This window comes from Panthera leo, chromosome D1 (genome assembly GCF_018350215.1).
Source record: "Panthera leo isolate Ple1 chromosome D1, P.leo_Ple1_pat1.1, whole genome shotgun sequence".
Taxonomy (NCBI): domain Eukaryota; kingdom Metazoa; phylum Chordata; class Mammalia; order Carnivora; family Felidae; genus Panthera; species Panthera leo.
In genome coordinates, this window is record NC_056688.1 from 81,419,903 (window position 1) to 81,433,894 (window position 13,992).

Sequence of the window (13,992 nt, forward strand, 5' to 3'; positions counted from 1 at the left end):
AAACTTCAATTCAATTCAAGAAAGTTTTGATATTAAGTGACTTTTATTATTGAGTCTCTTTGGAAATGCACTTGAACAATATAGTATAGTTGGCAAGTTCTTTTTACTTTTTAAAAATGTTTTTAATGTTTATTTTTGAAAGAGAAAGAGAGAGACAGAGTGTGAGCAGGGAAGGGGCAGAGAGAGGGAGACACAGAATCCGAAGCAGGCTCCAGGGGCTGAGCTGTCAGCACAGAGCCGGACGCGGGGCTCCAACTCACCAAACTGAGATCATGACTTGAGCTGAAGTCGGACACTTAACCAACTGATCCGCCCAGACGTCCCTATAGTCGGCAAGTTCTGACGTAATGTTATCGTTTACCAAGGAAACTCCTTTGTTCCTAATTCCGTATCAATTCCAGGTTTTTCTCGACAGCTCTGTCACCATCAGATACCACTATGAATAAATGACTTTTGAGTATTTCATGAACATTTGTCATCACTGGGAATATACAAATGTGTCCTGGCCTCAAAGGCAAGATTAAAAGAAAACTGCATATATATTGTGTAATGGTAATTACAACATATAGTTTTTCTAATAGTGACTCCTTTTATTGAAGCTTTCTCTTGGTGCCTCTGCTTAGGGTTTTGGGATATACTAACAAACTTAAATGTGAGAGTCAAGAGACAGACACATACTTATGTGTCAATAAGTGGAGGGTCTTATTATTAATAACGAAGACTGGAGGATTTGAGCCAGAGCTAGGCTCACAGTTTTGCTCAGTCATTTATAATTGTATCGCCTTAAACAAGGTGTTTCATTTCTTTGACACTCAACTGATCATCTTCAAAATAGAAATAAGACCCTTTTTCACTAGACTGCTGTGAATATTAGGGATAAGATAAACACAGGGTTTGAACATCACAAGAATTTCAAAACTGACGTCTGTCACTGTATAAGTGGCAGCTGTCACATTTCAGCATTTGTACTTGAAACATACAACTTTACTCTGGGAAGAATGACGACTATGGGGAGACAACATAGGAGGAACCATAGTGTCAGTTGTAAATATTTATTTCCCAATTCAGGGGAACAAAAGTCAGATTCCTGACTTGGAGTTTTCTTGGTTTTTGCTTTATTCTGTATATGCAACGTCTAAATTACCCAAATCCCCCCAGTTTCATTGCTCCGATATAGTTTATCATGTTAGACATTTTATATAAATTTTCTCTTTCTTTTTAAGCGAACTTTTTGTATCTTCGTATTTTGTTCTTACAAACGTGGTAAAACTTGTAGCTCAGCTGAAATCTGTCGGGCAAGACTGCAGCTACCTTTGTTTTGTGATTCTGTAGATATTTGTGGCCCTCATGGCTTCTAAGTAACTTCTTGCCACTTTTGCACTCTAAAAAGCAAGTGTATGGCCTATTTTACAAATAAATGTCTTAAGCTTTCACAGATCAGGATTATTTCAGTCCCCTCATGAAGCCAAAAATGTTATGGAATATCATAACAACTAGGACTTCAGGAAGAATGTGCAAGAAAGCACATTTGCAGGCAATCTTGTATTTTAAAATTCTAGAGGATTAGAAAGAAGGGTTCATGGAAAAACATTTATAATACCAGTGCCTTCGCGGGACAAACATGGGTTCAAGAAGCTATTTTCTTTTTGTATTAAAATATATCTTTATATGGAAATGGGTATATGGATGAGATTTTCATGTGTTTACCTACTACATTTCAAGTTCAAAATCCCACTCTTTGTCCCTGCCAAGTATCTTTTCAAATAAATAGATTTTGCTTGAGGTTTGTGAGGTCTGTCAGGCGTAACTGAGGTTTTCCTAATGGGAAAGCATGAGTTTGTAGCAAAACTTATCAACTGGGAAAGAGATGATACTGTGACATTTTTAACCATAAGTACTTTTGATAACAATTTTAAGAAAACATTACAAGCCAAAGAAGTGTGCTATGTTTGTTTTTAAGAATTCATCACCAGTACAAATTAACAGGTTGTGTGTAACATAACTGAGGAAGGAGGGTTGGGATGAAGAGGTGAGGGCACAATTAATTCCGAGATGTTGAAGATATCACCAGGTAAGCTATTTCTCCATTTTCAGTATTTTTAAAAATATTAGATCAAAGGAATTTGGGATTCGAAGTAAAAAGAATTGAGTCTGACACCAGTTCTACTGCTAATCTCCAGTGTGACCGTCAGCAAAACAAATAAAAAGACTTTGTAGAGGGGCACCTGGGTGGCTCAGTTGGTTAAGCGTCTGATTTCGGCTCAGGTCATGATCTCAAGGTTCCTGAGTTTGAGCCCCTCGTTTGGCTTTGTGCTGACAGCTCAAAGCCTGGCATCTGCTTCAGATTCCATGTCTTCCTCTCTCTCTGCCCTTCCCCCCCACTCGTGCTCTGTCTCTCTTTTTCAAAAAAAATAAATTAACATTAAAAAAAATTTTTTTTAAACTTGTAGAATGAAGATGATCCTACTTACCTCAAAGAGGCTGTTTTGAGGTTTCCTTACTATTATGTATTATAAACTGGAAAAGCATTACAGGGTACTGGCATAATGCCTTCAGGGGGAGGCAGGGAGAATAATAATAGAATCTTGAGTTTAGACATGAAATGGAACTGGATTGCATTTTCGCTATATTATTTTCTGACCATACAACTTAGCTTGATTACTTAATCTGTCTGAGTTTCCTTTTCAGTAAAATAGGAATACCTGACAGGGTAGTTGTGAGCTCATTGTCTAAGGCAGTGTCTACCACACAGTAGTTTTTCTATGCATATGGTTTCTTTCTTTCTTTCTCTCTTTTTTCTTTTCTATGGGAGTATTAGCATGGATTCAGTTTAATAAAACAAGCCTTTGTTGAGTGCAAACTACATAAAAGGGTCAGAGTGAAGTGCTCAGAAAGTATGCAAGGCAAATGAAACCTGGTTCTTACTCCCCAGATATCTATTATCCAGTAGGGGTGTGGAGATGGGAAGATAGGAGGGCTGTTTCTAAATAAAGACTTCATGTAATTTATGATCCATTGTCTTAACTGGGACTACTATTAGTGAAAAAGGTAGTGCTATGATACTGGGGCAGAGATGTAAACTGAGGCTGTCCCAAGCAGACCAAGACAAATGGTCACCCTCTATACAGGGGGATAAACAGTTGGGCACTAGAAAGTGAGAAAATAAATTCAGCTGAATTCCTTCAACTGCCTCAGACCAACTTTTAAACCAGAGATTGGTACTTTGTTTCTGATCACAAGAGGTTGCAGAATGTTCTGGTTTCCAGCCCCCACTCTCTGGCAGTGTCTCCACTGGGGAAAGGCTTGAGCTCAAGAAGGGGCCCATCCTCCAACATCTTGTGAAAAAACACCCTCCCACACATCATTCCCACCCAGGTGGAGGAACACCTACACTGTGGCTGATATGCTTTGATGCTCTACTGAGACTGACTTCTTAATGTGTTTATTTTTAGTCACCAAAGAGTGAAAATGCCCTAATTGCCCGTGGAATTAAGGTCAACCTCACTGTCAAAGGGGAAAAAAACAGAAGAGCAAGTAGATCTCATAATACCTAAAAATAGAAACATTTGTATTTGATTTTGTCTGTGTATTAAATTTAGGAGCTTCTATATGATATATTCATAAGAATCAACTAACTCTGCTCCTACTCAACAGGAACCTTTCAATTTTTAGGAAGCGTAGCCGTCTGTCCGTTTATTGTATGCCCGACATTCTCTTTCCTTAAGAGAGACACGTCTTATACTTGATTAAAGGGTTCTGGTCTTGAGTAACCACTGAACTTGCAAATCTGGCATAAAATCAAGAAAAAAAAAAAGGAGGGAGGGGGCTTTTAAAAATCAGTTTGTGACCTTGTAAGGCAGAAATAAATGTTTACTTTTATGAAGACAGGGTATCATGGTAGATAGATCATGACTTTTGTCAAATATGGATTCTTTTTCAAGCTCTGTTCCACACTACAAGTTTGAGGGAAGTTGTGAAAACTGAGACTTTGTTTCCCTAGCTGTAAAATAGGAACAATTTGAAGGGTAGTTGTGAGGACTAAATAAGACAATGCCTGTAAAGTACTTAAGATCATTAATATTAGGAATAGTATTATGGTCATATGGATAACTAGTACCAGGTGTACAGGTGAGGTTTAATAAATGATAACTCAATAAACGGTCTTACTGCTGAGGTTATAAAGTTATAAATACAGTAACTTACAAGAAACTTATAAGAAAATCTTAATTTAATTAAAAATTTTTAAATCTTTACTTAGCAATTTTCACACAACCTAGACTACTTTTTATTCAGCTAAAGACTTGTTTTTGGACTTTGGCTTCTGTTAATCATTATTTTATCTACTATTAAGATGTTGTTGCCTACCTGCACTAAAGTTCACAGGTCCACACACATAAATGTAAATACAGCTGAAGTTCTACGACTTCTTGAATTGTAAAGTTTTATCACAGGGACTAGTCAATCATTGAGTGTGAAGGAAAAAGATAGTACTCCTTCTTAGAATAAAAGCAACACGGTCAACAATTTTTAGGATCTGAATCGTCTTGGATGAGACCTTTTTGTAAGTCGATTTCACATGCCATCCTTCCCAGGAATTAAAGGCTTACTGAGGGAGCATTTTATGTAAGCTTGTTCCCAAGTCTAGCCCTTGGGAAAGAACATTCAGAATGGGCAAGAGAAGAAATGAAATGGACCTTTGTGGACCCACCTGTACTATGTGCCAGTCAGAGGGCTACGTACCACATAACAAACCCAAATACAGGCAGACCTCATTTTGGCGCTTGGCTCTATTGTGCTTCATAGACATTGTATTTTTTACAAATTGAAGGTTTTTGGCCACCCTGCCTAGGGCAAGTTGATAGGAATCGTTTTTCAACATCATTTGCTCACTTCATGTCTCTATGACATATTTAGGTAATGGTCAGTATTTCAAACTTTTTCATTATGATATTTATTATGGTGATCTGTGATCAATGATCTTTAATGTCACTCTCATAGTTGTTTTGGAGCACCACGAATTGCCCACATAAGAAGGCAAACCTAATTGGTAAGTGTGTATGTTCTGACTGCTCTACTGACCAATCTTTCCTCCATCTCTCTCTCCCTCTCCTCAGGCCTCCCTACTCCCTGACACACAACAATATGGAAATGAGGCCAATTAGTAACCCAACAATGGCCTTTAAGTGTTCAAGTGAAAGGAAAAGTCCCACTTTTAATCAAAAGGTAGAAATGATTCAGTTTAGGGAGGAAGACATGTCAAAAACCAGGATAGGCTAAAAGCTAGACATTTTCACCAGTTAGCCAAGAGGTGAATGCAAAGGAGAAATTCTTAAAGGAAATGAAAGGTGCTTTCCCGTGAACACATGAATGATAAGAAAGTAAAGCAACCTTATTGTTGACATAGAGAAGTTTGAAGATCAAACCAGCCACAACATTCCCTTAGCCAAAGACTAATCCAGAGCAAGGCCCTAACTCGCTTCAGTTCTACAGAGGCTGAGAGAGATGAGGAAGCTGCAGGAGAAAAATTAGAAGCAGAAGAAAAATTTGAAAGTTGGTTCATGTGGTTTAAGGAAGAACCCATCTCCATAACATAAAAGTGCTAGATGAAGCAGCCAGTGCTGATACAGAAGCTGCAGCTTGTTATCCAGAAGATCCAGCTTAGGTAATTAATGAAGGTGGCTATGATAAACAACAGATTTTCAGTGTAAATGAAACAGCCTCCCATTGGAAGAAAATGCCCTTTAGAACTTTCATAGCTAGAGAAGAGAAGTCAATGCCTTGCTTCAAAGTTTCAAAGGACAGTCTGACTTTCTCGTCAGAGACTAATGCAGCTGGTGACTTTATGTTGAAGCCCATGCTCCTTTACTATTTGAAAAATCCTAGAACTTTTAAGAATTATGTTAAAGCTTCTCTGCCTATACTCTACAAATGGAAAAACAAAGCCTGGATGATAGCACAGCTGTTTACAACTTGGCTTACTGAATATTTAAGTCCACTAAGATGTCCTGCTCAGGAAAAAAAGATTCCATTCAAAATAGTAGTGTTCATTGACAGCGTGCCCGATCACCCAAGAGCTCTGACGGAGATATACAACAAGATCAATGTTGTTTTCGTGCCTACTAACACGATATCCACTCGGCAGCCCACAGACCAAGGAGTAATTTCAACTTTCGAGTCACATTATTTAAGGAATACATTTCATAAGGTTATAGATGCCATAGATGTTAATTCCTCTGATGCATCTGGGTAAAGTAAGTTGAAAAACCTCTGGAAAGGATTCACAATTCTAGATACCATTATGAACATTTGTGATTCATGAGAAGAGGTGAAAATATCTACATTCACAGGAGTTTGGAAGAAGTTGGTTCTAACCTCCATGGAAGACGTTGATGGTTTCAAGACTCCAGTGGAGAAAGTAACTACAGATGTGATGGAAACAGCAAGAGAACTAGAATTAGAAGTGGAACCTGAAGATGGAACTGAATTGCTTCATCTCATGATCAAATTTGAGTAGGTGAAGAGTTGCTTCTTCAAGATGAGCAAAGAAAGCGGTTTCTTGGGATGGAAGCTACTCCTGGTGCAGATGCTGTGAAGACTATTGAAATGACAAAAAAGGTTTAGGATATTACATAAACTTAGTTGATAAAAATGTTCGAGAAGATTGACTCCAGTTTTGAAAAAAAGTTCTAGTGTGAGCAAAAGTGTATCAAATAGCATCTCATGCTACAGAGAAATTGTTAATGAATAGAAGAGTTAATTGATGTGGCAGACTTCACTGTCTTATTTTTTAAATGTCCACAGCCACCTCAACTTTCAGCAACCACCATCCAGATCAATCAGCAGCCATCAACATCAAGGCAAGACCCTCCTCCAGCAAAAAAATTAGGACTTGCTGAAAGCTCAGACGATGGTCATCATTTTTTAATAATAAGGCCTTTTTCAAAGTGTTTATTTATTTGAGAGAGACAGAGAGAGAGAGCAGGGGAAGGGAGGGGCATAGAGAAAGGGAGATATAGAATCTGAAGCAGGCTCCAGGCTCTGAGCCATCAGCACAAAGCCCGAAGTGGGGCTCAAACTCATGAACTGTGAGATCGTGACCTGAGCTGGAGTTGGATGCTAACTAGTTGAGCCACTCAAGCATTCCAACAATAAAGCATTTTTAAATTAAGGTATAAACACTGATTTTTTGACATAATGCCATTGTACACATAATCCTTACTAGTATAGTTATGTCTAACATAAAATTATGTTTAACATAACAAACCTAACATAGTCTAGTATAAACTTTTATATGCACTGAGAAACCAAAAAATTCATTTGACTTGCTTTATTGTAATATTTGTTTTATTGCAGTGGTCTGGAACTGAACTTGGCTCGTTGATGGCAATGGGGATGATGGGGCTCTAAACCAATAAAAGCTAGAAGACAGACTTAACTGCCAGAAACTAGGATGTCACAATTGTTATAACAAATGGCAAGGTCAAGGTAGCAGTCACAGGGTCTTAAGTCAATGAGAGTTGTGGAGATAGTAAATAGAACACAGTCTCTAAAAGCACTGATACCAGGGTGCACCTGGGTGGCCCTGTCAGTTGGGCATCTGACTTTGGCTCAGGTCATGATCTCACGGTTTGTGGGTTCAAGCCCTGCATCAGGCTCTGTGCTGACAGCTCAGAGCCTGGAGCCTGCTTCAGATTCTGTGTCTCCCTCTCTCTGTGCCCCTCCCCCACTCATGCTCGCTCTCTCAAAAATAAATGAACATAAAAAAAAGTCTTAAAAACACTGATACCAGGATGTTTATCAGCATGTTCCTCAAAGTCTGCATTACAATGAGTCCACTGTGTTCATGAACTCACCTGCTGGCTGTTTCCTCAATGCGTGACTGTGTACTAGTGATTGACATCCTGGGAAATTGGAGTAGCCCTCACACTGGGCCCTTGGCTTATGGGGTAATTGCTAGTACAATGGAGAAGTCAAATGGAAACCTCTGAAACTGCCTCCCACACCTGTCCAACATAGCACATCAAAAACAACATCACATCCTGAGAGATGGTAGACAGATTAAAGCATTAAAAGATTTAAAGAAAGCAGGAGTAAGAATCCTTCTCACAGTTCTGTTTCATATGCTAGTCTGGCTTCCTGTAAAAACCAGGTGGAACCTGGACAGTTATATAGATTATCGCACACTTAACCAAGGAGTAGCCACAATCACATGTCAAACAAGATTATCCATCTATCTACCTATCTATCTATCTGTCTATCTAGATATCTATAAAACCATAGATTGATATAGTATGGTTTTTCAGGACTTGATGTGTGACCCTTAATTTGGTGAGTGTTCTTTTCTATTGAAACAGGATTGAGGATCTGAAACAGTTGACATTCACAATAAATAGATGACAATATATTCAATAATTTTAGCCCAAGATTAGGTTAACTTTCCTTCTTTATGTCATAATATAGTGAAAAAATCTGAGCTATCCTGACACACTGCAGAATATCATACTGATCTAGTACAACATTGGCATCATGCTGTTTGAACAGAATAAACTAGAGGTGACTAAAATGCAAAAATCTTTAAGATATAAGTGCTGTAGAGATGACTCGATAGATCCTATGAATATTGAGAGATCTCCCACTTTGAGGTTTCAGTGAAACATTTTAGGAAGCCAGAAATCAGGGATATATCAAGATACTTCCTTAAAGTAAAAGACAAATTATTATTGCATCCTCTTTCACGAAGAAATCTAATTTCTGGAAGTCCGTTTTTTCTTTTTCTTTTTTCCTGGAGACAACTCATTTCATACCCAGGAATACTGCTCTGGACTCTACACTGCGTGCCATGAAAGCATGTCATCTTTGATTGGGACCCATAGAAAGAAAGGGCTCTGCAGCAGACCTAAGTGGCAGTACAAGTGGACCAGCCACTTGGGACACATGATCTGACAAAATCTGTGGTATTGGAGATGTTGTTGTGGAAAAATGTGTGCTGATGAGTTTATATCGGATCCTAGTGGGAGAATCAGTGGGAAGACTGCTGGGTCTGGACTCTGGTAGAGATACAAAGTTTGGCCTCAGAGACCAAGTGACCATACTTTTGTTAAAAGTGTCCCTACTACCCAAAGCGATATACAGTTATTTCAAGATATCTCCTATCAGTGTATTTCAAGATATACTACAAAGCTATAGCAATCAAAACAGTGTGGTAATGGCATGAAAATAGACACATAGATCAGTGGAACAGAATAGCGATCCCAGAAATAAACCCACGCATTTATGGTCAGTTAATCTATGAAAAAGAAACAAGAATATACAATGGGGAAAAGACAGTCTTTTCAATAAATGGTGTTGGGAAAACTGAACAGCTACATTAAAAGAATGAATGACAGTGGATCACTTTTTTACACTATACACAAAAATAAGCTCCAAATGGATAAGACTTAAATGTGACGTCTGAAACCATAAAACCCCTAGAAGAAAACATAGGCAGTAAATTCTCTGACATTGCCCATGGCAACAATTTTCTAGATACGTCTCCTAAGGCAAGGGAAACAAAAACAAAAGTAAACTATTGGAACTACATCAAAATAAAAAGCTTCTGCACAGCAAAGGAACCCATCAACAGAATTCCCCATCATGACCTGGCTCCTGTTGGACTGACCAAATCATAAAGCCAGACAGTAGTTCCAGCAGAAATTCATTATATGGTAGAAATTTTATTTTTTAATTAAAAAATGGGTTTTTTTAGTGTTTATTTTTGAGAGAAAGAGAGAGATGGAGCTCGAGCAGGGGAAGGGCAAAGAGAGAGAGGGAGACATAGAATCCAAATCAGGCTCCAGGCTCTGAGCTGTCAGCACAGAGACCAACGTGGGGCTTGAACCCACGAACCATGAGATCATGACCTGGGCCAAAGTTGGATGCTTAACTGACTGAGCTGTCCAAAAATCCCATGATAGAAATTTTAAATTCAGTATTGAGCATAAGTAGGGCAAAGCTTGGTTTAAAGATGAGTCAAGTTGGTATATGAGTGGAAGACAAAAATGGACAGTGACTACAATATAGCCTCACTCAGGGTGGCCTCCAGAGTAGCACTGTTGCTCAAGTAGACCAATAAACTACTGGGTGTCAAGTTGATTATTGAAGGTCCTTTCCAACTTGGAAAGGCCAGTGATTTGTTCTCAGAGAATGGACATTTAATTCAAGTGTGGGTTTTTCTTTCATGTCCACGGACTGTACCACTGCAAAGAGGAAAACTGCCTTCTTTCCTTGATTTACATACACATAAATTTGCACTAATTGTAATGTGGAGTAGACTTCACTAAAGCTTTGGGGAAGATAGAGATGGGAGGGCTGTTTACATCAGCAAAATGAAAACAACTTTTGGGGGGTGCCTGGGTGGCTCAGTCAGTTGAGCATTGGTCTTCAACTCAGGTCATGATCTCACTGTTCGTGAGTTGGAGTCCCCTGTTGGGCTCTGTGCTGACAGCTCGGAGTCTGCTTTGGATTCTGTGTCTCCCTCTCTCTGCTCTTTCCCCACTCATGCTCTCTCTCCTTCAAAAATAAATAAAAATTAAAAAAAAAAAGAAGAAAAAAAAACCAACTTTTGGTTATTCATCTCCTTGTCTCCCCTCCCCTCCTCTCCTCTCCACTCCTCTCTCTTTTTCTCCGCAGGAGTCAAATCCATCAGCCAACTAATCAAATAAAAGTCTTCCTATTTTCTTCTCTAGAGTAATTCAGCTCTTTTTCAGTTCCTACCCACTAATCCAGGTTTGCACACACCACCCCCCCCCTCCATTGACCAATACAAAATGTAAAGAAAACTTTGAATTAATGCTGTTAAGAGCCCAGTCCTTGTCTGGTATGGGAGCAGGGGTGTTTGATCTTCCAGATACAGATATAATAAAGTCCATATTGATGATGCTATAACAAAACCTTTGAACTCTCTTTATTAGGAAATAGAAACTGGTATAAAATTTAATTATATCCTACTCTGATTCCTTTTTTTTAAATGTGTATTTACTTATTTTGAGAGAGAGATAGAGAGAGAAGCAGAGAGAGAAGAAGAGACAGAATCCCAAGTAGGTTCAGAGCCTGAAGCAGGGCTTGATCCCACAAACTGTGAGATCATGACTTGAGCTGAAATCAAGAGTCTCGATGTTTAACCGACGGGTCACCCACAAGCCCCTATTCTCCTCTGATTCCTGATTTAGGTGTACCAGTACCCATATTTCCTAAAAGGTAACATTGTAAAATGCAGGCATAAATATATTTGAGTGAGGTCAAACATTGCTGTAATTGATATATTTCAAATCATCCAGAGAAGACCCATGATTGGCTTTTTGAAGACCTGGTTCAAGTTCTACAAATTAGCTAGTGCCTTAGTTTCACCTTCTACAAATGAAAGCACATGAATAAAAATGCCAGCCCTTCCTGCCTCATGACACTGATAGGACAGCTAAAAGAGAGCATTATTTTGAAAATGAGAAACAGTTTAGAAGTATTTCAGCTTACTAAATATTTTTGGATTTTAATAAGACTTCCATCATCAAAGATATTATTATGTACTGTACATAACACACATATGGACGCTATATGTGTATTTAATCTCTATATCCTAAATTATTGAAGGTGAAGGTTGTTTGGAGCCAGTAGTTATAGATCAAAGATTGGCAAACTATGGCCCTCAGGTCAAATGTAACCCTCATTTGATTTGCCTGCTTTATAAATATGGTGTTATTAGAACACAGCCCTGCCCGATAAATGTGTATGTCTATACCCACCATCACCTTTAATCAGACTACTGCCTCTTTTTGCAGTCAGTGTGCCTGTTAACAAAGGCATAGAACAGGTTTGTGTTTTTGCCAGAGCTGAGAAATGAATGAAGGTGTCAGCGAAGAGGTGTAGTGAAACCATCTCCTGGTCATGCTTTAGAAAAAGGAGTTGGTGCCTGGTTGTTTCTTTAGTCAACATGTTATAACTTGAGGAAAGGATTTTAACGGCCCTTAACAGAAGAAAGGGAATTTCCATTTCACAAGTAATTCAGAGTCATGTAATGCATAGAATTTAAACTTCATTAAAAAATCACTTCTGATCAGAAAGAAAAGATAGGATCGACACACTCACACTGGCATTTGGAATTAAAGTGTTAGTATCAGACAAATACATCAAATCTCTGATTTTTCAGCTCTGCCGGATTTCAGGCTTTCCCTGAGAGCAATGGTTATAGATTAAAAAGAATATTACACAAAAAATTTGCAGACCAGTGATCTAGTGGCCCCCTGCTTTCGGCACGTCAACTTCTATGAAATGACACTATCTATGAAAACGGTTAATTACAGCTCAAAGATTTGCCATGAGGCTCAAATGAGACTGGATCTGTAAGTGGATTTTAAAAATTGGATTTGGTCAAGTGTGACAGAGAATTACTAGAACCAGACAGTCATTGTTATAACTCGTGGAATGGCCAGACAGCTTGAGTACAAACTCTGACCTTACTACTCACTAGCTTTGTAACTCTGCAATTACTTAGCCTCATTAGGACATTTTCCTCATCTGTAAAATACAAATTTTAATAGTATTCCCAAGTATTTATGAAGTTTAAATGAGCTAACATATGCAAAATGCTTACCCAATATCTGAGGCATGCTAAGCACTTAATAAATATTAGCTGTTAGAGTAATTATTATTATACGAGCCCTTCCATCTTAGATAGCTATTAAGTAGTAGCTTACGCCATGACTCTCCTGTATCAAATATCACTGTCATCCTTCCTACAAGTTTGGCTGGAGGTTGGCAAATCGGTATGTTGTAGCAAATTAAATATTATTGTGCCAAGAAAGTTGTAAAGGTCTCCATCACACTTCTATATAGGTATATTTTGTCTACTTATAAATTATTTACATGCATTAATATATTATGCATACTTTGAAGTATATAGACATTTAATAGAATTTAATTATATAATTTAAATACAGACATTTAATAGAAGATATATATAAATTTATAGATTAAGATAAATATATTATAATAATTATTATATTATTTATATTTATATTATTATGTACTTTATTTATATATAATAGTATAACATAAATCATATTAGTATATTATACATATTAGGCTAATAAGAAAGAAGACACATAGATATTAGATACATAATATGTAATATATAGGCATATATATGTGTCTGTATATAACATATATACGATAATTGCTTAATATTTTTTCTTGTGTCCTAATTAATTCACTGGTGAAAAAAACTCCCATTTACAGACTACTGTACTAGTCATTCAGAAGTAGGCATGGGGTGCCTGGCTGGCTCAGTAGGTAAAACATGTGACTCTTGATCTTGGGGTTGTGACTTCAAATCCCACATTGGGTATAGAAGATTACTTAAAAATAAAATCTTTAAAAAAAAAAAAGGAGAAGTTGGCTGGGAAAGAAAGTCATGGGTACACCAGACTGTGAGTGTTTGAGAGTTTGACAGTATGTTTATTAAACAAATATGTACTTCATGAATAATAATAACTAACAAAATTCAATGTTAAGTATCTTCAGGCATAGTGCGAAGCAAATTACATATTTTCTCCTGTAATCCATACAATCACTCTCTGAGGTAGATACTAATTTTATTCTTCAATTCATGGATGAGGAATATAAGAATAAGAAAGTTAAGTAACTTGTCCAAATTTCCTATCTAAGTAAGCAGTAGAATGATGTTTTGCAACCATATATCCCTCCCATAACCAGTGCCTTCTCCCTTGGTAAAATCATAATAATGATAATTACTACCTCCATTATTACTAAATATTATATTCACTGGGCACATATTATATGCCAGAACTTTACTAAATGTTGCTCATAGGTAACAAGATAAAAGATTTGTTCAACGAACTCCTTTGATAAGGAAGCCACATTAGAGAAGGTGAAAACCTAAGGCTGTATCTCAATAGAAGACAAAGAAGCAAAAGAGAAATAAACTACATTGGAGGATGG

The 13,992-nt window shown here is 37.6% G+C and overlaps 1 pseudogene; it reads left to right on the forward strand.

The window, feature by feature from the left end:
- The first annotated feature begins 5,172 nt into the window (after positions 1-5,172).
- Positions 5,173-13,992, forward strand: part of LOC122201268 — a 28,713-nt pseudogene continuing 19,893 nt past the window's right edge.